Source organism: Pseudophryne corroboree, chromosome 2 (assembly GCF_028390025.1).
Source record: "Pseudophryne corroboree isolate aPseCor3 chromosome 2, aPseCor3.hap2, whole genome shotgun sequence".
Classification (NCBI taxonomy): domain Eukaryota; kingdom Metazoa; phylum Chordata; class Amphibia; order Anura; family Myobatrachidae; genus Pseudophryne; species Pseudophryne corroboree.
This window is the reverse complement of record NC_086445.1, coordinates 48743904-48769042: the sequence shown is the minus strand read 5'-3', so window position 1 is coordinate 48769042 and position 25139 is coordinate 48743904. Positions and strand designations below refer to the sequence as shown.

At 46.6% G+C, this 25139-nt stretch overlaps 1 protein-coding gene across 3 annotated transcripts in view; it reads right to left on the bottom strand.

Annotated features, from left to right (window-relative positions):
- Positions 1-25139, bottom strand: part of LOC134997248 (antizyme inhibitor 2-like) — a 116467-nt gene that overhangs the window by 6219 nt on the left and 85109 nt on the right. For 2 of the 3 annotated variants that reach the window (XR_010199814.1, XR_010199808.1), the window contains exon 1: positions 23841-24186. The exons of the other annotated variant lie outside the window; for it this stretch is intronic. The gene's annotated coding sequence lies outside the window, so the exon portion shown is untranslated. Of the gene's footprint in view, positions 1-23840; positions 24187-25139 lie in introns of those variants that run through there. 3 annotated transcript variants of the gene reach the window in all.

Genomic DNA, 25139 nt, shown 5'->3' with positions numbered 1-25139 from the left:
GCCCCCTCTCCTCCTGTCTCCCCTGAATAGACGTTGTGCGCATGCGCACAGCGTCTATTCACTGCTGCTCTGCTAAGCAGGGCAGCGAGAGACAGAGCCTCCCAACTGCCCCCCCCCCCCCCACCGCGGGACACTGCGGCCCCCAGGTGGGACAGTCCCCAAAAAACAGGACTATCCCGCGAAAATCGGGACAGTTGGGAGGTATGTTTTCATGTTAAGCCACTTGCATGCCCTGCTGTCAGCCTGCGGCCCAATGCTGCGGCGGGTCTCTCTGTTGGGCCTCCCGCGGTTTATATGGGGTGCTTTGCTGTTGCTCCCGGGGGTCCCCCCGGCCGCCTGTTTCCACATGGGTTGGGTTACCTGGTTCTCTATGGCGGGGGGAACGTTATTAGGCCCGCTATCGGGGTCCCCGGTCCTGGGCCTGCTGCGGGGACGCACAGTGTGTGCGTGGGTGCGCTCCCTGCTGGGCGTTCCGGTATGCCGCAGTCTGTTATGGGACATATATTTTACCGTCCCCTTACCCCACGCGGTTGGCCCCCTCTCGCTCGTGCTTCCCACAGGGGTCTGCTAAGCATGTTTTTCGGTCCAGTTTTCTGGTAAGCTACCTTCCCCCGTTACCACGGCTCTCATAGACCGGTCTGCCTGTGCCGGTGGCCCTCTCTTTTTCCCGTACTCTGGGTTCAGAACCCATGTTCCTTTACCGGATCTCACACTCCTATCCCTTGTACCCCCGATTAGGGATCCCTGGCTACTGGCCTGTGGCGTCGGCTATTGCACGGCGGGCAGGGCTGCACCTGCCACCGCTGCTCAGCCCATGTTTGTTACCTTCGCTTCCTGGTTACCAATATATAATTCCCTTTCTACAGGTACTATATACACATACGAATATTTCTTTTTATATAAAAAAATAAATTTATATTTATATCTGCTTGTGTATTACTCTCAGGCGCAATAATAGAACTAATAAATCTTTTTTTTTTTTAATATATATAAAATATTGCTTAAAAATAACTGGTCACTCTAAAAAGTTATAAACATATAAGCTGCTCTCACCTAGTATTCTGAAGTTATACTAAAATGAATTAAACTAAATCTTTTTTGAGCATATACATATATATATCTCTCAGAGAGCGCATTGGTTTTATAACATTTATTAAACAATAAATACAAAGAACTCTGCTTTGATTAAACACACACTTGTATAAAACACCAAAGGGTTACTTTGAAACACTGCAATAAAAATTGTAATTACATAGCTACAAATAGTATCCTTTTATATGCACTAAGTAATCTTCCATCTATGGTCAGCTGATACCTAGATGGAAAGGATGTTTTGGCACCTTTGTTATTATTTCCACTGTTGTAACTTGAATCTTTCTAATCCAAAACGGGAACAAATCAAAAAGTCTCCTGTGTGTATTTGTAACATATATTGAGAGACCTGTTCGTTGTTATTGAACTCCGTTATTTACAGGTGCAGATTATAGGTTAATATTTGTACTTGATTGTATCAATTTATAACACCTGGGATATTGTTCCTTAATATGCACAATCGTGGAAATTAATGCTGCCAAACAACAGGTGATGGATAAATGTATAATCTCACCTCCCCACAGTCACTTGCAGGTGTATGGTTCCGTGTAAAAAAGCAGTGCCCGGCTGCGGCAGCACGCCGCTGGATGTTCCTTTCGCCGGAGTCGCTTGATTACCAGAACCTATCACCTTCTCCTTATCCCCGGCCGGGGTCAGCGTTATGTTTGTGTAGGTCGCGGTGTCCGGCTGCAGCTGCACGCTACCTTGCCTCTCCTCATCAGATGCCGCTCGACCTTCCTCTTTGCTGGAGATGATATTCAGTAGTTGGACTGTGGTTAGGAGGTAGAAACAGTACCCCAGGTGCATAGATGTTTCAAAGTGCAGATGATGGATTGTCCTTAACGCGTTTCTCCGTTATATCCTTTTAACGGTTTCCTCAGAAGGTATCCAGCATTGTTTAACACCCTCCTATTTAAACCAATCTCCACCAATGGGTTTCATTCATTAATTAGAGGGAACAGGTGTATTTCTGGTGTCTTTATACATTACTTAGTGACCAGTTAAATATTCCTCACATTAATAAAACAGAGGAAAACAAACTTCTCATAGTAATAATTACTTATATATATATATATATAAATGTAAATGTTTCCTCTGGCATCATTAAAGTTAAATATCTCAAATTAGAAACATCATTAAAAGTGCATATATATACACATAAATAATCATATAATTATATACAATGGCAACACATGAGTAAAGATAGTATCATTAGAGCTGAGAGATAAGTAGATTTAATCAGCCATCTATCATGTTACAGCAAGCATAACCCAGTGGACAACAACACCGACTATCATCTCACCAGCCCGGGTTCAAATCCCGCTCAGCAGTATTTTTATATTTCAATATCTTATATTATTCATTAGCCTCCCAATCATTCATAGCAGGATATATTCCCTAACTAGCCGGCGAGACTTTCTTTTGCTTAATTTCTACTATATAGCTCAATTATATTTATTGGCTATTACTGGTATTAGATATCAATCCTATTTCAACAAGCATAGCTCAGTGGATAGTACCTCCGACTACCATCCTGCCAGCCCCGGTTCAAACCCACTCCATAACATCATATAATTACATCATTAATATCCCGATCACACATAACAGGACATGTTCCACAATCAGCCATCGTACCTCTCTGTTCCTTAGTTTGTACTATATATTCAGATTATAATTTTGGCTATTATTATTATCAGGACACAGATCCTCTGAGTCTCTATATTATTCAAATGGGACCTTTACAAGGAGAGCAAAAAAATCAGGATGAAGCAAACTACTTATAAAAAAAGAAAAGAAAAAAAAAAAGATTTATTAGTTCTATTATTGCGCCTGAGAGTAATACACAAGCAGATATAAATATAAACTTATTTTTTTATATAAAAAGAAATATTCGTATGTGTATATAGTACCTGTAGAAAGGGAATTATATATTGGTATTTATCTGAAGTTTTTTTGGGCTGCGATTGACAATGGCAACACGTGAGACAATAGATGAAAGAAACACAAGGAGAAATCTCCTGCTGAATAATACCTTGAGCAGAGAGAAAATTTCAGGAGAAGCAAACCCTTTGGATATGCATCACCTGTTCTTTAGATTAGAAGCACTTCTAATGAATGAGACACGCCACTGGCTGGATAAAATGCTTCTACTCAAATATAGAACAGAAAAAATGATCCCAAGAGGGTTGAGAATCTTTAAATCATGTTCTTTTAAAGATAATATGGAATTGACTAAACAGTGGAATGAGACCTTAGATAAGTGTTCTTTTTCTTTGATAGATTTGCTAATTGAATATAGAGAAACTAAAGTAAAAGAGACCTCTATAGAAATAGACAAAATACAGACCCTATTACAACCCTTTAATATAAGGGCTGATTTTAGGGACTGTGAATATAAACTCAATCAGAAGATAGAGAGTTTTGAACAGCAACTGATATCCACAAAGAATCAGAAACTAAATAGAGATAACCAAGACTATGAGAGAAATGAAGTGAGATCCTATAATAGAAGGTTTAGTAGTAATCTAGGACAAGACTCGGTCAATTTATCTTCAAAAGGGAGATATGGTCGTACCAACAAGCCATACAGAATCGATAAACAGGTAGAACAGGTAAAGGACCGGGAGAGGAGGGATATGACTAAACAACAGAGTCCTAAAAAGAATATGAGGAATCGACACATAACAATAGACACCAATGACACTAGATTCATTGGGGTGAATAACCATGGGGGAGCCAGACCTAAGAATAGGGAGCAGACATCAAATAAATCCTCTACTCCATCCTCTGATCCCTCTTTTTTAGGGAAAGATCTTTACCCTATCTGGAAGAACCGCAACAGGTTCTCAGTGTTGAGCCAAGACTCACCAAAAAGAAAGGGTTTCGAACTAGAGGATGTAGAGGAGGATATAGAAAACAGCAACAAAAGTGCAAGAAGAGAATAAGAAATAGAGGGCTCTTTAATCTATCCACCAGAATTCTTAGTGAAAGTGAAAAAGCAGTTATTGCAAAAGGTCTAAAATTTGCACCGACGCAGGCGCCCGACCTGTTTGAGCTCTTCATTGAACTTAACAGGTTTACTAGGGACCTGTGTAGAAAAAGATACTTTGCCAACAAAACCCTCAAAAATAAAGATGAGGATCTGTTCCCCATTATATTGGATACGACAGATGAACCAGCCTTAAAAATACTTGTAGAACTAGAGCAGGAAAACAGCAGTACAGTGAAACTGTTCGATATAGAACAAGACAACAGGAATAAATTTAAGAAAAAATCGGAATTTTATCCCATGCAGTACAAAAGTGGAATGATTGAAACATTCTACACTCTAACCTTAGATGGCTTGAGAGGCATATGTGGGAAAAAAAGAAAACATAGGGATAATTTACACAAAGAAGAAAGAAAAGCATTGAGGAATTTAATGAAGGATGAGTCTATTATTATTAAAAATGCAGATAAAGGGGGTGGTACAGTAGTTCAGGACAAAACAGCTTATGAGGAGGAAGCATATAGGCAGCTTAATAATACTAGATTCTACTCAAAACTACTCCATAACCCAACATCTGGCTTTGTCTGTGAATTCAAGATGCTCCTGGAGAGAGCGTATAGAGATGGAGCAATATCCAAACAGGAATATAATTTTTTATTTAACCCATACCCTGTAACACCCACGTATTATCATTTGCCCAAAATTCACAAATCCCTCACTTCACCTCCCGGGCATCCCATTATATCTGGTATTGGATCCCTCACGACAAATTTATCATCCTTTATTGATTCTTTTTTGCAACCACATGTGGTCTCGCTCAGATCATACATCAGGGACTCTGCGCACTTTTTGAATTTATTGTCAACTATAATATGGCAAGATAATTATATTTTTATTACGTGTGACGTAGAGTCATTATACACTAATATCCCACACTCAGCTGGAGTAAAAGCGGTTGAGTATTTTCTATCTATAGATGGTGATCTGAGCGAGGCCAGAAGGCAATTTGTTTTAGATGCCATCACATTTACTCTAACTCACAATTATTTTACTTTTAATGCACAGTTTTATCTGCAGATTCTGGGTACCGCCATGGGCACCAAGTTCGCCCCCACTTTTGCCAATTTATATATGGGCCTGTTTGAAGATACACTTATATGGCCAGACATTCCTGGGGCGGGCTTGGTGCTCTATGGCAGGTACATAGATTACATGTTTTTTATATGGGAGGGAGACATGAATTCGGCCAGGAGCTATGTGGAATATCTGAACCAGAATTAATTTGGTCTTAAATTTACCAGCACAATTCACGAATCTATGATTTCCTTTTTGGATATTGCTCTCGAAGTAAAAAATGGTAATATAATTACATCCACATATAAGAAGGAGGTAGACTGCAATAAGTTCTTAAATTACTCAAGTTGTCATTATCTACCATGGCTTAGGAACATACCTAGAAGTCAGTATATGAGACATAGGGGTTTATTTACTAAGATTCGTAATTTTCAGAATCATGTTCAAGTTCAATCACGACTGACATCGACAGTGTAAAACTGCAACTTTTTGAATTGATTACGATGGATTTACTAAGCTGTCGTATTCGGGTTTTTCTTTTCTTCCGATGTCGATGTCATTCGTGGTTTTTTACCTATTTTTACGGCAGTGATTAGCAAAACACTGCCGACTTTTTTTACAATCAATCTCGGCCGGATCTGTGTGATCCGTGCTGGGGTTTTTTTTTTTTTTTTAATTAAACACTGTAAAATAATAAAAAAAAATGCGTGGGGTCCCCCCTCCTAAGCATAACCAGCCTCGGGCTCTTTGAGCCGATCCTGGTTGCAAAAATATGGGGAAAAAAATGACAGGGGTTCCCCCATATTTAAGCAACCAGCATCGGGCTCTGCGCCTGGTCCTGGTCCCAAAAATACGGGGGACAAAAAGAGTAGGGGTCCCCCGTATTTTTAAAACCAGCACCGGGCTCCACTAGCTGGACAGATAATGCCACAGCCGGGGGTCACTTTTATATAGTGCCCTGCGGCCGTGGCATCAAAAATCCAACTAGTCACCCCTGGCCGGGGTACCCTGGGGGAGTGGGGACCCCTTCAATCAAGGGGTCCCCCCCCCCCAGCCACCCAAGGGCCAGGGGTGAAGCCCGAGGCTGTCCCCCCCCATCCAATGGGCTGCGGATGGGGAGGCTGATAGCCTTTGTTGTAAAAGAAAATATATTGTTTTTAGTAGCAGTACTACAAGGCCCAGCAAGCCTCCCCCGCATGCTGGTACTTGGAGAACCACAAGTACCAGCATGCGACGGAAAAACGGGCCCGCTGGTACCTGTAGTACTACTACTAAAAAAATACCCAAAAAAAGACAAGACACACACACCGTGAAAGTAAAGATTTATTACATACATCCACACAAACATACATACATACTTACCTTATGTTCACACGCAGGTCGGTCCTCTTCTCCAGTAGAATCCAAGGGGTACCTGTTGAAGAAATTATACTCACGAGATCCAGGGGTCCAGGCTCCTCGGGAAATCCAGGGGTAATCCACGTACTTGCATAAAATAAGAAAACGGAAAGCCGAGCCACGAACTGAAAGGGGCCCCATGTTTTCACATGGGACTCCTTTCCACGAATGCCAGAAAGCCACTCTGACTTCTGTCTAAGTGGGTTTCTTCAGCCAATCAGGGAGTGCCACGTTGTAGCACTCTCCTGATCGGCTGTGTGCTCTTGTCCTCACTGACAGGCAGCACACGGCAGTGTTACAATGTAGCGCCTATGCGCTACATTGTAACCAATGATGGGAACTTTCTGCCCTGCGGTTGACCTAAAGTGACGTCACCGCTGAGCAGAAAGTTCCCATCATTGGTTACAATGTAGCGCATAGGCGCTACATTGTAACACTGCCGTGTGCTGCCTGTCAGTGAGGACAGGAGCACACAGCTGATCAGGAGAGTGCTACAACGTGGCGCTCCCTGATTGGCTGATGAAACCCACTTAGACAGAAGTCAGAGTGGCTTTCTGGCATTCGTGGAAAGGTGACCCATGTGCAAACATGGGTCCCCTTTCAGTTCGTGGTCGGGACACCGTTTTGTTTTTTTTGTCAAGTACGTGGATTACCCCTGGATTTCCCGAGGAGCCTGGACCCCTGGATCTCGTGAGTATAATTTCTTCAACAGGTACCCCTTGGATTCTACTGGAGAAGAGGACCGACCTGCGTGGGAACTTAAGGTAAGTATGTATGTATGTGTGTATGTATGTAATAAAATTATACTTTCACGGTGTGTGTGTCTTGTCTTTTTTTGGGTATTTTTTTAGTAGTAGTACTACAGGTACCAGCGGGCCCGTTTTTCCGTCGCATGCTTGTACTTGTGGTTCTCCAAGTACCAGCATGCGGGGGAGGCTTGCTGGGCCTTGTAGTACTGCTACTAAAAACAATATCTTTTCTTTTACAACAAAGGCTATCAGCCTCCCCATCCGCAGCCCATTGGATGGGGGGGGGACAGCCTCGGGCTTCACCCCTGGCCCTTGGGTGGCTGGGGGGGGACCCCTTGATTGAAGGGGTCCCCACTCCCCCAGGGTACCCCGGCCAGGGGTGACTAGTTGGATTTTTGATGCCACGGCCGCAGGGCACTATATAAAAGTGACCCCCGGCTGTGGCATTATCTGTCCAGCTAGTGGAGCCCGGTGCTGGTTTTAAAAATACGGGGGACCCCTACTCTTTTTGTCCCCCGTATTTTTGGGACCAGGACCAGGCGCAGAGCCCGATGCTGGTTGCTTAAATATGGGGGAACCCCTGTCATTTTTTTCCCCATATTTCTGCAACCAGGATCGGCTCAAAGAGCCCGAGGCTGGTTATGCTTAGGAGGGGGGACCCCACGCATTTTTTTTTGAAAAAATAAGCACTTTCCCACCCCTTCCCACTGATATACATGCACGGATCTCATGGATCCGTGCATGCCTATCCAATCACGAATAAAAAAAGCAGGTCTGTTTTTTTTTAGCACTTTTTTACGAGTTGTAATTTTTCACGGCAGTGTTTGTTCTTTTTTTGCTTTGCACTTCTTAGTAAATGACCGAGATTCATACTTAAACAGCCGCGTTTTGACCGATGGTGTATTCATTCGTAATTTTTTACCTGAACTTGCAAAAAATTACGAATGCCCTCATCACTGCCGTGATTAGTGCTTAGTAAATTACCGAGATGACACTTTGATGAAAAAACGGCATCTCGGTCAAAATCGGGAGCTTAGTAAATATACCCCATAGACGGAATTGTTCAGAAATTTTGGACTATAACCAACAGGCTCAAAATCTCACAGTTGCACTTCTAGAACAAGACTATCCAGATGATATTTTGACAAAAGCAGAAGAACAAGCGAGAACAATGGATAGAGAGGTCTTGCTACTGACGAATAAAAGTGAATCTAATAGTTTGACTGATCACAAACAAAATACTGAACTTAGGTTTATAACTAAATTTAACTCTAGTTCTAGGGAAATCAAACAATTGTTTTCAAAGAATATAGAGATCCTAAGGGTTGATAAGATATTAGCTCCTCTTTTGGAAGTAGACCCCCAGATAGTTTTCAAGAAAGCTAGGAATCTACAGAGTTTTTTTAACACCTAGCCATTATATAGGTTCAGATCCAGCCATGAAAGCAAATAAAACTTGGCTCAGTTCTATCCCTTTAAAAAATGGGAGCTTCAAATGTGGCCGTTTAGGATGCATAACATGTAGATTTATAGAACACAGGAGTACATATTTTCACTCTACTACCTACGGCACAGATTTTTAAATTAAGGGACATATCGATTGTAATGCCACCTATGTGATCTACTTAATAACATGTATGTGTGGCATCCAATATGTAGGCCGAACCACACGAAAACTAAACGTAAGGTTTCTAGAACACAGACGAAACATTATGAAATGTGTAAGAACACATAGTTTGTCTACACATATTAAATGTAAACATCAGGGAAGTATGGACAGTCTTATAGTGCAGGGCATCGAGTTTATAGCAGTTACCGCAAGAGGTGGAGACAGGTTCAATCGCCTCTGTAAAAGGGAGGCTTTTTGGATCTTTTCTCTTGGTTCATTGTCACCTTTGGGGCTGAATGATACCATAGAAATCAATAATATATGAGACTTAAAAATATATATGAAAAAACGTGAAATATTTGATAAATGTCTAAAAAGAGCTTGTTATAAGTAGTTTGCTTCATCCTGATTTTTTTGCTCTCCTTGTAAAGGTCCCATTTGAATAATATAGAGACTCAGAGGATCTGTGTCCTGATAATAATAATAGCCAAAATTATAATCTGAATATATAGTACAAACTAAGGAACAGAGAGGTACAATGGCTGATTGTGGAACATGTCCTGTTATGTGTGATCGGGATATTAATGATGTAATTATATGATGTTATGGAGTGGGTTTGAACCGGGGCTGGCAGGATGGTAGTCGGTGGTACTATCCACTGAGCTATGCTTGTTGAAATAGGATTGATATCTAATACCAGTAATAGCCAATAAATATAATTGAGCTATATAGAAGAAATTAAGCAAAAGAAAATCTCGCCGGCTAGTTAGGGAATATATCCTGCTATGAATGATTGGGAGGCTAATGAATAATATAATAATATAAGATATATAAAAATACTGCTGAGCGGGATTTGAACCCGGGCTGGTGAGATGATAGTCGGTGTTGTTGTCCACTGGGCTATGCTTGCTGTAACATGATAGATGGCTGATTAAATCTACTTATCTCTCAGCTCTAATGATACTATCTTTACTCATGTGTTGCCATTGCATATAATTATATGATTATTTATGTGTATATATATGCACTTTTAATGATGTTTCTAATTTGAGATATTTAACTTTAATGATGCCAGAGGAAACATTTACATTTATATATATATAAGTAATTATTACTATGAGAAGTTTGTTTTCCTCTGTTTTATTAATGTGAGGAATATTTAACTGGTCACTAAGTAATGTATAAAGACACCAGAAATACACCTGTTCCCTCTAATTAATGAATGAAACCCATTGGTGGAGATTGGTTTAAATAGGAGGGTGTTAAACAATGCTGGATACCTTCTGAGGAAACCGTTAAAAGGATATAACGGAGAAACGCGTTAAGGACAATCCATCATCTGCACTTTGAAACATCTATGCACCTGGGGTACTGTTTCTACCTCCTAACCACAGTCCAACTACTGAATATCATCTCCAGCAAAGAGAAGGTCGAGCGGCATCTGATGAGGAGAGGCAAGGTAGCGTGCAGCTGCAGCCGGACACCGCGACCTACACAAGCATAACGCTGACCCCGGTCGGGGATAAGGAGAAGGTGATAGGTTCTGGTAATCAAGCGACTCCGGCGAAAGGAACATCCAGCGGCGTGCTGCCGCAGCCGGGCACTGCTTTTTTACACGGAACCATACACCTGCAAGTGACTGTGGGGAGGTGAGATTATACATTTCTCTGACGTCCTAAGTGGATGCTGGGGACTCCGTCAGGACCATGGGGATTAGCGGCTCCGCAGGAGACAGGGCACAAAACTAAAGCTTTAGGATCAGGTGGTGTGTACTGGCTCCTCCCCCTATGACCCTCCTCCAAGCCTCAGTTAGGTTTTTGTGCCCGTCCGAGCAGGGTGCAATCTAGGTGGCTCTCTTAAGGAGCTGCTTAGAAAAAGTTTTTAGGTTTCTTATTTTCAGTGAGTCCTGCTGGCAACAGGCTCACTGCATCGAGGGACTTAGGGGAGAGAAGTTCAACTCACCTGCGTGCAGGATGGATTGGCTTCTTAGGCTACTGGACACCATTAGCTCCAGAGGGAGTCGGAACACAGGTCTCACCCTGGGGTTCGTCCCGGAGCCGCGCCGCCGACCCCCCTTGCAGATGCTGAAGATTGAAGGTCCAGAAACCGGCGGCAGAAGGCTTTTCAGTCTTCATGAAGGTAGCGCACAGCACTGCAGCTGTGCGCCATTGTTGTCACACACTTCACACCAACGGTCACGGAGGGTGCAGGGCGTTGCTGGGGGCGCCCTGGGCAGCAATGTATAATACCTTATTCTGGCTAAAAATACATCACATATAGCCCCTGGAGGCTATATGGATGTATTTAACCCCTGCCAGGTCTCAGAAAAACGGGAGAAGAAGCCCGCCGAAAAGGGGGCGGGGCCTATTCTCCTCAGCACACAGCGCCATTTTCCCTCACAGAAAGGCTGGTGGGAAGGCTCCCAGGCTCTCCCCTGCACTGCACTACAGAAACAGGGTTAAAACAGAGAGGGGGGGCACTTATTTGGCGATATGTATATATATATTAAAATGCTATAAGGGAAAAACACTTATATAAAGGTTGTCCCTGTATAATATAGCGTTTTTGGTGTGTGCTGGCAAACTCTCCCTCTGTCTCCCCAAAGGGCTAGTGGGGTCCTGTCCTCTATCAGAGCATTCCCTGTGTGTGTGCTGTGTGTCGGTACTTGTGTGTCGACATGTATGAGGACGATGTTGGTGAGGAGGCGGAGCAATTGCCGGTAATGGTGATGTCACTCTCTAGGGAGTCGACACCGGAATGGATGGCTTATTTAAGGAATTACGTGATAATGTCAACACGCTGCAAGGTCGGTTGACGACAGGAGACGGCCGGCAAACCAATTAGTACCTGTCCAGGCGTCTAAAACACCGTCAGGGGCGTTAAAACGTCCTTTTACCTCAGTCGGTCGACACAGACACAGACACGGACACTGACTCCAGTGTCGACGGTGAAGAAACAAACGTATTTTCCTTTAGGGCCACACGTTACTTGTTAAGGGCAATGAAGGAGATGTTACATATTTCTGATACTACAAGTACCACGAAAAAGGGTATTATGTGGAGTGTGAAAAAACTACATGTGGTTTTTCCTGAATCAGATAAATTAAATGAAGTGTGTGATGATGCGTGGGTTTCCCCCGATAGAAAATTATTGGCGGTATACCTTTTCCCGCCAGAAGTTATGGCGCGTTGGGAAACACACCTTAGGGTGGATAAGGCGCTCACACGCTTATAAAAACAAGTGGCGTTACCGTCTCCAGATACGGACGCCCTCAAGGAGCCAACTGATAGGAGGTTGGAAAATATCCTAAAAAGTATATACACACATACTGGTGTTATACTGCGACCAGCGATCGCCTCAGCCTGGATGGGCAGCGCTGGGGTGGCTTGGTCGGATTCCCTGACTGGAAATATTGATACCCTTGACAGGGACAGTATTTTATTGACTATAGAGCATTTAAAAGATGCATTTCTATATATGCGAAACTCTGGCATCAAGAGTAAGTGCGATGTCCATATCTGCCAGACGATGTTTCTGGACACGACAGTGGTCAGGTGATGCAGATTCCAAACGGCACATGGAAGTATTGCCGTATAAAGGGGAGGAGTTATTTGGGGTCGGTCCATCGGACCTGGTGGCCACGGCAACAGCTAGAAAATCCACCTTTTTTACCCCAAGTCACATCTCAGCAGAAAAAGACATAGTCTTTTCAGCCTCAGTCCTTTCGTCCCCATAATATCTGCTCAGGGATAGAGGTAAGGGAAGAAGACTGCAGCAGGCAGCCCATTCCCAGGAACAGAAGCCTTCCACCGCTTCTGCCAAGTCCTCAGCATGACGCTGGGGCCGTACAAACAGGTGCGGTGGGGGGTCGTCTCAAGAGTTTCAGCACGCAGTGGGCTCACTCGCAAGTGGACCCCTGGATCCTACAAGTAGTATCCCAGGGGTACAGATTGGAAATTCGAGACGTCTCCCCCTCGCAGGTTCCTGAAGTTTGCTTTACCAACGTCTACCTCCGACAGGGAGGCAGTATTGGAAATAATTCACAAGCTGTATTCCCAGCAGGTGATAATCAAAGTACCCCTCCTACAACAAGTAAAGGGGTATTATTCCACACTATATTGTGGTACTGAAGACAGACGGCTCGGTGAGACCTATTCTAAATGGAGTCACTCAGAGCAGTGATAGCGAACCAGGAAGAAGGGGACTATATGGTGTCCCAGGACATCAAGGATGCTTACCTCCATGTCCAAATTTGCCCTTCTCACAAAGGGTACCTCAGGTTCGTGGTACAAAACTGTCACTCTCAGTTTCAGACGCTGCCGTTTGGATTGTCCACGGCACCCCGGGTCTTTACCAAGGTAATGGCCGAAATGATGATTCTTCTTCAAAGAAAAGGCGTCTTAATTATCCCTTACTTGGACGATCTCCTGATAAGGGCAAGGTCCAGAGAACAGTTGGAGGTCGGAGTAGCACTATCTCAAGTAGTTCTACGACAGCACGGGTGGATTCTAAATATTCCAAAATCGCAGCTGTCTCCGACGACACGTCTGCTGTCCCTAGGGATGATTCTGGACACAGTCCAGAAAAAGGTGTTTCTCCCGGAGGAGAAAGCCAGGGAGTTATCCGAGCTAGTCAGGAACCTCCAAAAACCAGGAAAAGTGTCAGTGCATCATTGCACAAGGGTCCTGGGAAAAATGGTGGCTTCTTACGAAGCGATTCCATTCGGCAGATTTCACGCAAGAACTTTTCAGTGGGATCTGCTGGACAAATGGTCCGGATCGCATCTTCAGATGCATCAGCGGATAACCCTGTCTCCAAGGACAAGGGTGTCTCTTCTGTGGTGGCTGCAGAGTGCTCATCTACTAAAGTGCCACAGTTATGCATTCAGGACTGGGTCCTGGTGACCACGGATTCCAACTTGAAAGGCTGGGGAGCAGTCACACAGGGAAAAAATTTCCAGGGAGTGTGATCAAGTCTGGGGACTTCTCTCCGCATAAATATACTGGAGCTAAGAGCAATTTACAATGCTCTAAGCTTAGCAAGACCTCTGCTTCAAGGTCAGCCGGTATTGATCCAGTGGGACAACATCACGGCAGTCGCCCACGTAAACAGACAGGGCGGCACAAGAAGCAGGAGGACAATGGCAGAAACTGCAAGGATTCTTCGCTGGGCGGAAAATCATGTGATAGCACTGTCAGCAGTTTTCATTCCGGGAGTGGATAACTGGGAAGCAGACTTCCTCAGCACGACCTCCACCCGGGAGAGTGGGGACTTCATCGAGAAGTTGTTTCCACATGATTGTGCACCGTTGGGAAAGACCAAAGGTGGACATGATGGCGTCCCGCCTGAACAAAAAACTGGACAGGTATTGCGCCAGGTCAAGAGACCCTCAGGAAATAGCTGTGGACGTTCTGGTAACACCATGGGTGTACCAGTCGGTGTATGTGTTCCCTCCTCTGCTTCTCATACCAAAGGTACTGAGAATTATAAGACGTAGAGGAGTAAGAACTATACTCGTGGCTCCGGATGGGCCAAGAAGGACTTGGTACCCGGAACTTCATGAGATGCTCACAGAGGACTCAGGGCCTCTGCCGATAAGAAGGGACTTGCTTCAGCAAGTACCATGTCTGTTCCAAGACTTACCGCGGGTGCGTTTGACGGCATGGCGGTTGAACGCCGGATCCTAAGGAAAAAAAAAAAAAAAAAGGCATTCCGGAAGAGGTCATTCCTACCCTGGTCAAAGCCAGGAAGGAGGTGACCGCACAACATTATCACAGATGTGGCGAAAATATGTTGCGTGGTGTGAGGCCAGGAAGGCCCCACAAAGAAATTTCAACTCGGTCGATTCCTGCATTTCCTGAAAACAGGAGTGTCTATGGGCCTCAAATTGGGGTCCATTAAGGTTCAAATTTCGGCCCTGTCGATTTTCTTCCAGAAAGAATTGGCTTCAGTTCCTGAAGTCCAGAAATTTGACAAGGGAGTACTGCATATACAACCCCCTTTTGTGCCTCCAGTGGCACTGTGGGATCTCAACGTAGTCCTGGGATTCCTCAAATCACGTTGGTTTAAACCGCTCAAATCTGTGGATTTGAAATATCTCACATGGAAAGTGACCATGATGTTGGCCCTGGCCTCGGCCAGGCGAGTGTCAGAATTGGCGGCTTTGTCTCACAAAAGCCCATATCTGATTGTCCATTCGGACAGGGCAGAGCTGCGGACTCGTCCCCAGTTTCTCCCTAAGGTGGTGTCAGCGTTTCATCTGAACCAGCTTATTGTGGTACCTGCGGCTACTAGAGACTTGGAGGACTCCAAGTTGCTAGATGTTGTCAGGGCCCTGAAAATATAGATTTCCAGGACGGCTGGAGTCAGGAAAACTGACTTGCTGTTATCCTGTATGCACCCAAAAAACTGGGTGCTCTTGCTTCTAAGCAGACGATTGCTAGTTGAATGTGTAGTACAATTCAGCTTGCACATTCTGTGGCAGGACTGCCACAGCCAAAATATATAAATGCCCATTCCACAAGGAAGGTGGGCTCATCTTGGGCGACTGCCCGAGGGGTCTCGGCTTTAAAACTTTGCCGAGCTGCTACTTGGTCAGGGGCACACCCTGGCTGAGGAGGACCTGGAGTTCTCTCACTCGGTGCTGCAGAGTCATCCGCACTCTCCCGCCCGTTTGGGAGCTTTGGTATAATCCCCATGGTCCTGACGGAGTCCCCAGCATCCACTTAGGACGTCAGAGAAAATAAGATTTTACTTACCGATAAATCTATTTCTTGTAGTCCGTAGTGGATGCTGGGCGCCCATCCCAAGTGCGGATTGTCTGCAATACTTGTACATAGTTATTGTTACAAAAAAATCGGGTTGTTATTGTTGTGAGCCGTCTGTTCAGAGGCTCCTACGTTTGTCATACTGTTAACTGGGTTTAGATCACAAGTTATACGGTGTGATTGGTGTGGCTGGTATGAGTCTTACCCGGGATTCAATGTCCTTCCTTATTGTGTACGCTCGTCCGGGCACAGTATCCTAACTGAGGCTTGGAGGAGGGTCATAGGGGGAGGAGCCAGTACACACCACCTGATCCTAAAGCTTTAGTTTTGTGCCCTGTCTCCTGCGGAGCCGCTAATCCCCATGGTCCTGACGGAGTCCCCAGCATCCACTACGGACTACGAGAAATAGATTTATCGGTAAGTAAAATCTTATTTTATCCATCACCTGTTGTTTGGCAGCAATAATTTCCACGATTGTGCATATTAAGGAACAATATCCCAGGTGTTATAAATTGATACAATCAAGTACAAATATTAACCTATAATCTGCACCTGTAAATAACGGAGTTCAATAACAACGAACAGGTCTCTCAATATATGTTACAAATACACACAGGAGACTTTTTGATTTGTTCCCGTTTTGGATTAGAAAGATTCAAGTTACAACAGTGGAAATAATAACAAAGGTGCCAAAACATCCTTTCCATCTAGGTATCAGCTGACCACAGATGGAAGATTACCTAATGCATATAAAAGGATACTATTTGTAGCTATGTAATTACAATTTTTATTGCAGTGTTTCAAAGTAACCCTTTGGTGTTTTATACAAGTGTGTGTTTAATCAAAGCAGAGTTCTTTGTATTTATTGTTTAATAAATGTTATAAAACCAATGCGCTCTCTGAGATATATATATATGTATATGCTCAAAAAAGATTTAGCTTCCTGGTTACCCTCTGGTTTCCAGTGAGGCGTTGCAAACCCTCACCCCTTTCCTTCCGCATTTGTCTGCTGTTGGTGGCGTTGATACGCATGCTGTAACCCTGGTTTGTTGTTCCCCATGAGTTTGCAGTTTTGGAGCAGGCGTGGAGTCGGAGGTCGACGGGAGATCCGGATCGGTGTCCTCAGGAGACGTGTGGAGCGAGATCGTTGTCGGCTGGTGAGGCTGACAGCGTTCCAGGCTCTTCGGGTACGGGTGAGCATGCAATTATTTCTTGTTCCTTTATCTTTCCTCTTCTAGTCCTTATAGTAGTGTTTACTCTGGGTCACCCGGGCGCAGGGTAGGTTAGCTCAGCTCCTTGCGCAGCGCTTAGTTTCAGTGACTCGGCCGGGTCAGTGACAGTGGAGCTGTCTGGTCCCTCACCTTGTGGGTGTGATGGCCGGTAGCTCCGTGGTGGGTGCTGTTTTTCCTCTATCATACCAGGCCTGGCATAGGTTGGAATCCCGCGTTACTGTGTTTTTGGTTCTTGTCTTTGTTTGCTGCCTCACGGGGTCAGATTCTCTGTTGTGGATATGGTTCCGTTTGTTGTACTGGAACGTTTCAGGCGGGGATACGTGGGGGCATGTGCGGCCCCTTTTCTACGCCCACCCCCCTTATATAAATCACTGTTTGTGTGTCTCCCCTTTTGGGGTGGTGCCCGGGTAGGTTCCTATCATTGGGTCACCCACGGGGGGGGGGGGGGTGTTCGGTTCTTGTTGCCGTTGCGGATGCTTCCCACAGGGTGCGTTCTCATTTTCTTCTGGGGCGCTGCGTTTTGTTTCCATTGTGACGTTCTCTTTGCAGGCCTGGGCGGTTTTAGCTCCGGTTTTGTTGTTGTTTCAGGTTCTGGGTTCCCATTGGGTCAGGTAGACCGGGGGTTTTGGCGTGCTGCCCCAGTTATTGGGTGTAGGGATGGTTTCGGCCATTCGTGGCCGTCACCTTCCTGCGGACAAGGTCCAGCGGCATCCAGATACTTTTCAGTTTTTGCTGGTCAGCGTAAGGGCGGCTCATGCTGGGGCCTATTTGGCTGGGCTCTTTTACTTTTGGTTTTCATTTCTTTCACCCTTGGGTGTCTGACCGGTTGGCTCCGACTTTCGCGGTTGCCACGAGCCATTACGGCTCGGGGACTTTTTCACTCAGCCTCTTTATTTTCGCAGGGGTTTCACCAGGTACCTCTTGTTGTTGGAATTGTTCCCTTTCGTTGTCGCATCGGCGTTAGGAGCGCTGCAGGGTTTTTTTGGTTTTTTTTTTTTTAACGGATCGGTCTATTGTTTTCTGGACGATTGCCTGGGCGTGGTTCACCCTCCCCTCGGCCCTCCGCCTGTTACGTCGTTTGGTTCCCATATGTTTGCAGGCGACGTGTGTTTCCCGGCGACGTGACCCGGGTATGGTCCATGGGGTGGCAGAGACATGGTTGCGCTTACGCTTTGTTACATTCCGTGCGTTGGTGCCTGGGGCGGCTGTTGATGTTTCTTTCTGTGCCTGACTTGGGTCTGGCAAATGGCCGAGTTGGTCCAGCTGCTTGGATGGGTCAGTATGGGGCTCCTCCCATGCTCCGCACGATGGCTCGGATTGCCGTGATTCATTGGCTTTTTGAAGTAGGTTGGGTCACTCCGGTGGGTTGTGTTTATTGGGTCACTTTTGGATGTTTGATAGCCTTTATCTGGGGGTTTTTCCCGGGAGGACAGGTCTAAGGCAGCCATGGCATCTGCCCTTGCGGGCATTTCTTTTTGCTCCATACTACTGCAGCTGTCGGACCCCGCCGGGTCTGTCGTAGTATCCATGGCCTGCAGTTTTGGGGGGCCCGTTAATTTGAAACTGTTCGTGGTCCCTTTAGGTGTCTGGACAGGCGGGGTGTAGTCTGGTTATGAGGTTTGCGTTGTTCGTGATAGGTTTTGCGCTGGTTTTCTTTGGAGCGTTCCGGATCGTGGTTTGGTTGCCGGTGGCAAGTCGTCTTTGTATTCCAGCTTGCCTTTCAGTGATGTTTTATTGCGGTGCGACCGGGCGCTGTGCGGCCTTGCCCGTTCTGCAGCGGATTGGGTTGGCCTGGGTCTTTGGTTGCCCCTTAGAGCACAGGCGGGGACGGCTGGTGGCCCATTGCACTTGGCAGTGGAATGTGTCCGTTGCGACCGTTAAGGGATGGCTATTTTCTTTTGTGTGCCCTCCTGGGTCCTCTTCTCTAGTTTGGTTATCTGCTGCGTCTACGGCTATGGTGGTTGCCAGGGATCTGCAGTGGGGGGGGGACCAGGGTACTCATTCCTTGCGATTTGGGGCGGCTACGCATGCTGCAGATGCGGGTTCTTCAGAGGCAGCTTTTTTGGGTGCTGGGCTGCTGGGGATATGCGTGATATACAGCCTCTTTGCGTTTGGGTAAGGTTTTCGGGCTATGATACCCATTTCCTTGCAGAATGGGGCTGTTGCGCATGCCGCGGCGGCGGGTTCTTCAGCGGCAGCGATTCAGGTGCGGGGCTGCTGGGAGTCTGTGTGATATGTAGCCCATGTACGTTTGGATAAGGTTTTCGGGCTATGATACCCATTCCTTGCGGATTGGGTCTGTTGCGCGTGCTGTGGTGGTAGGTTCTTTAGCGCCAGCGCTTCGGGTGCTGGGCCGCGGAGACTGTGCGTGGTGTGGAGTTTTTTTTGTTTTGTTTTTTGTTTTTTTGGGCTGGAGCACCTATTCCTTGCGGATTGGGGCGGCTACGCGTGCTGCGGTGGCAGGTTCTTCAGTGGCAGTGTTTCAGGTGCTGGGCCGCTGGGGATTTGCGTTGTTTTAAGTTTTAGGTCTAGGGTACCCATTCCTTGCGGATTGAGGCAGCTGTTCATGCTGCGGTGGCGGGTTATGCAGCGGCAGCGATTCAAGTGCTGGGCCGCTGGGCATCTGCGTGGTATCCTACGTGTGTACGTTGGATAAGGTTTTCGGGCTATGGTTTCCCTTTCCTTGCGGAGAGGGGCAGTTACGCATGCTGCAGCGGCAGTTTCTTCAGCGGAAGCGATTCAGGTGCTGGGCCTCTGGGAGTGTGCGTTGTATTACGGTTTGGCGGAAAGTCGCTACCAGCCAGCGGTGTGCATAAGTGGTCATTGTGGGGCGCCCCCTTTTGGTAAGACGGCAAGTGTGTCCTTCCCCTGCGGGTGGACTACGGACGTTCCCGTGCGGTTGTGTCCGTTGCTCTGCTGGAGTAAAGGGTGGTGAGTCCTGCACAATGCGGCTTATGCTTTAGGAGGTGGTGGGAAGTCCCCTCCTTGGTTATTTCGGTGTTATTCTGTTTGACTGATGCTGGTGAGTTGGTAGCGCCTTTCTCTGAAGGCGTTTGGATGCGGCTTTAGGGCAGTGGCACCCAGTCCTTGCGGATTGGTGCATCTGCGCGGACTGCGGCGGCTGCGATTTGGGTGCTGGGTCTCTGGGAATCTGCGTTGTATAAGTCTTGTATATGTTTTGTTAGGTCTTAGTTGCGCCTGTTGCGCGATCCCAAAAACTATGTTTACCGGTCTGTTTTTGAACGGATAGCGTTCAGGAATTGAGGATGTGAAGCGAATTTTTAAATTTTCCTCCGAGGGGGCCTAATTACAATTGGCTTATCAAAGGTCCACGGGAGGTTTTTTGAGTTTTCTCCTTCACTTGGGTTTGTTTTCTACTACTGTTATCGTGTAATGTTTATTGTCTGTTCTAGTCACAGGTGTTAGGGATCTTTTATTTTCAGATGCTATCGACACGCAGGAGCGTGTGCCTGTTAGGCCATTTTTTTTATTTTTCAAAAATTTTGGGCGGCTTCGCATCCTATGGCAAGAGGAACGGCTGTGGTTTTGGTCACGGGGTGGTCCGTGGGTAAGGAGCTCGTGGCTTGCATGGGGGTGATTTGTTGGGGTTTTCCTTTCTACCAGGTAGGTAGGTAGTGTCGCCCGTTTAGGTGTCCTGCCCCTAGTCAGTACTGTGTTTGGGTCGTGTTCGTAGGCTTCTGCCTCACATTTGCTATCAGGTCCCCTTTTGTTGCTTCATGCACTGGCTGTTCAGCGGCGTTCTGCTGTCATTGGCCGGGGAGGATTATGCTTCGTGGTTATTGTAGGGGTGCAGCGTGTTACTCTGTTGTCTATTCGGGCCCGGGAGACGGTGGCTCTGCAGGTTTATTTTGTAGCTTTTGGTGGTTTGGTAGTGCTGCTTCTTTTGCGGGTTCTCCGGGCCCACAGTTTTTTGCAATGTTAAGCATGTTAGTCTTTTCCCCAGGGGAGGGGGGGGGGGGGGGTCGGTGTTTTTTCTTGATGGGACTTTTGGGTTTCGCTTTAGCTTACGAAGTTGTTTTTATGTTTTCTGGGGATGGCGGTCGTGGTTTGGTAAACCTTGTTGTGGCGGGAAAGTCGCTACCAGCCAGCGGTCATATAGGCCTAAGTGGTCATTGTGGGGCACCCTCTTTCGGAATGGACGGCGAGTGTGTCCTTACCCTGCGGTTGGACAATCTGACGCTCCCCTAGGGGAGCATCCATATTTGCCAGAGGAAAGAGTGGTGGGTCCTGCACAATGCGGGTTAGGCATGTAGGAGGTGGTTGTTGTGGTAGTCACCTCCTCAGTTTCGGTGATATAATCAGATGACTGGAGCTGGCGTTTGGTAGCGCCTTTATCTTTGCCATCCTCCAACATAAAATCTAAAGTTCCGGTCAGTCATCAATAAATACCGTCTGACCTTTTAAATCTAGCTATTGGTGTCCGTGGGCGGGATGTATTAACATACATCGCCGCACCTCGCCGGTTACCGCAGCGATGTTGATCGCGTATGTACTAACATATGCGATCAACATCGCGATGCGGTGACGGAGGCCCCCCGCGATACCTGTTAGGTGGTCTGCGGGGGGTCTCCGTCACCTCCATGGGGTCCCCACACAGGATAGATGCAGGGAAGCAGCAGCAGGCTGCCCCCGGCGCCTCCTCCTCCCCCCTGCAGCCGGAAGGACGTCCGGCTGCGTTGCTAGGGGGAGGAGGAGATTACCTTCCGGGTCCGGGGCATCATGGAGGAAGGTAAGCTGGGGGGGAGGAGGGGAGGCGTCTGCGGCGGTGTCGACGGTGTCGGCGGGTTGCGGCGGTCGGCGAAAAGAAGCCCATAGGCTTCTATAGGGTATCGCCATCCAGAGATGGCGATACCCTGGACGCCGAAAATGCGGCGGTAGGGTGTTAGTAAATATGAAAATGCGGTAAAACCCCCGTTTTCGGGGGTTTTACCGCATTTTTGCTTTAGTACATCCCGCCCCGTGTCTTTATTTGTAGTGCTAAGCTAGCTTAAAGTTAAAGTGTAAGTGAACACAATAAAATGATGGGCGCCTTATACAACCACAGTTTCTGTACTCTTTGTACTATAGATATATACTAGTCCTACAAATTTACATTACGGACTCACTAGCTTTTCAGCGAATATAACTCTTTCCTCTTGAATTAGCTCCGGCAGCTTCCTAGCATAAGCAGTTCATAGATAGTTGTAATTATAGTCAGTTACCATGTCTCTAATTTTGTTATTCTTGGCGGTCAACTTAATACATTCAACATTTGTGTTGCATTAACTGTCTCTGGGTGTATCCTTAAATTGATACAATGTAATTGCTCTCTGGCTAGGTTTCCCTTATATGCCCATAACCGACAAACAGTGGTGGTCATTCCGAGTTGATTGCTAGCTGCATTCATTCGCTGTGCAGCGATGAGGCAAAAAAATGGCACTTCTGCGCATGCGTATGTGGCGCAATGCGCACATGCGACGTACTATTACAACGAACGATGTAGTTTCACACAGGGTCTAGCGAAGCTTTTCAGTCGCACTGCTGACCACAGAGTGATTGACATGAAGTGGGCGTTTCTGGGTGTCAACTGACTTTTTTCAGGGAGTGTTCGGAAAAATGCAGGCGTGCCAGGAAAAACGCAGGCGTGGCTAGGCAAACGGAGGGCGTATTTGTGACGTCAAAACAGGAACTGAGCAGTCTGAAGTGATCGCAAGCGCTGAGTAGGTTTTGAGCTACTCTGACACTGCACAAAAAAACTTTGTAGCCGCTCTGCGATCCTTTCGTTCGCACTTCTGCTAAGCTAAAATACACTCCCCAGTGGGAGGTGGCATAGCGTTTGCACGGCTGCTAAAAACTGCTAGCGAGCGATCAACTCGGAATGACCACCTGTGTATGAATCTCTTCCTTGTATAAGTAGAACTCCCTGAATATACTTCTCTCTTGGGGGTGGCACTACCTGGCCATTCCCTTGGGAACGTTTCTCATTACCGTTCACTCACTCCATCAACTGACTGAATTTATCACTGTTATAAATTGAGCAGTGTGTCCATACTACGTTTTACAAACAATTCCTTGCTCTTATGTTACTGCTTCACATAGATATATCCAGTCACTATTGCCTGCAGCTGTACACACCTCTATGCTCTCTTGTACACAATCGCATTAATGTATGTAAAATACTTCCACTATCCTTCTCCTGGGATGCTAGCTGTTTCCCCTTAATGATAGCAGTTCAGTCTCATTGCAACAGTTATTTCATGCGCCCTCGGATATGTCTTATAGCTATATATACGCTTTGCCCGGCAAGTATTGGTGCTCCGTTTTTTTAACTAAATGCTGCCCAGTGATGGGTTACCAAATATGCCTGTGTGGCTGCATAATGCATATAGGTTAATGGGCTAAGCAGAGGCGTAACTTACATGTTTGACACCCGATGTGGCTCCTGTACAAAAAGGGGCATGGCTTCGTGGGGGCCATCAGAAGGGGCGTGGCTTTGCGAAATGGGGGCGTGGTTGGGCCGCACATGGGCGTGGCTACGCTTCCCGACCTCCGTTTCCGTGACTAAGGGGGTGCGGCAGGTGCTGGCTTCCCCCTGGAGACTGCGGTGTCAGCTTCTTCACAGTGACAGAAGCGGGGCACTGCACATAATGTTACAGTGCAGTACCTGGCTCCTTTCACTGAGCAGGAGCCAACACGTTGGTGACACCCCTCGGTGGATGACACCCGGGTGCGGGCCGCACCCCGGTTGTGACGCCACTAGGGCTAAGTGTGCTGGTGGGGAATGATTCTTCGCACTTACACCTCTCCAGTTTCACTGCACACGCATCTGTCACTCCCCCGACTCCTCCTCGGAGGTCCCAGCCGTCTGTCTAGCGCTGCAGCTTCACCCCTCACCAGGAAGCACTAACTGGAGCCTCTGGGTATGCTAACCTGAACCACCATCACTTCCTTTGTTGCTACCGCTGGAAGGGCTCCCGGTCTGTTGCGTTGCTAGGGACCTCGGCTACCCTGCAGTCAGAGGGAGGTACAATAACCGCTCTGCCGCACCATTCAGCGCTGCTGGTCTCAAAAGCTCTGCTCTCCGGTCCTTCAGCACTGTACAGCCACCTGCCACTAGGTAAGTCAACGGGCACCTGTGCTCCTGCTGTCTCTCAGTCCCTACGATAGTAGCTGCGCCTGGGGACCCTCGGTCTCTCCGCTGCTCTCCCACTGGGCTCTCACTGGGGGAATCACTGACCTCTGACTCCGCCCACCAGTCCAACCGCTTCCCCTAACTGTCCCCATCGGTCTCTCCTTCTCCCCGCATGCAGCCACTAGAAACTTCCTCACTACTACCATGCGCCCTGACACCTCCACCCTAAGGGGGCTTCCCAGAAAATTATACAGCATTTAACAGTCCCACATACATTTATAACGTGTATATATATATCGTGAACAATTCTAGCATCATTAGCCCGTTTATAACCACAGGGCTACACCACTACTACCAGCTTGCCCCCTGCTTCCCTCTACTAGTCGTAGCCTTTCCCCTGCTTACAATTACTAAACCCATTATTACCCTTTTCTCCACCACTACTACTCCCAGCCTGTCCCCTGCTTTCACATCCTGCACCCATGATCAACACTGCTACTCCCACCCTGTCCCCACTTCCCACTAATTGTCCCATCCTACCCCCTGCTTCACAGTACTACTCCCAGCCTGCTCCCTACTCCACACTAATTCTGCATCCATCCTGTTCCCTGATCTGTAGGCTAATGTGTTTTTGTTTCCTGTTGGGGGTCAATGTATTTGTTTATTTTCCTTTGGGGGCCAATGTTTTTTTTATTATTTTCTATGAGGACCAATGTGTATTATTGTTTTCTGAGGGGGTCAGCGTGTTCTTTTGTTTCCTCTTGGGCATCAATGTGTTTATTTTTCCTTTGTGGGCCAATGTTTTGTATTTTCTGTGGGGGCCAATGTTTTTTTTTTCCTGTGGTGTCCAATGTGTTTTATTTTTATCCTGTGGGAGCTAATTTACTTGTTTTTATTCCTATCATGGGGTCAATGTGCTTTTTTTCCTATGTGAGGGCAATGTGTTTTATATTTTACCTATTGAGGCCAATGTGTTTTCCTGTGTTTTATTTTCTGTGGGGGTCAGTGTGTTGTTTTTTCCTGTCGGCGGTCAATGTGTTTGTATATTTTTCCTGTCGGCGGTCAATGTGTTTGTATATTTTCCTGTGGGGGGGGGG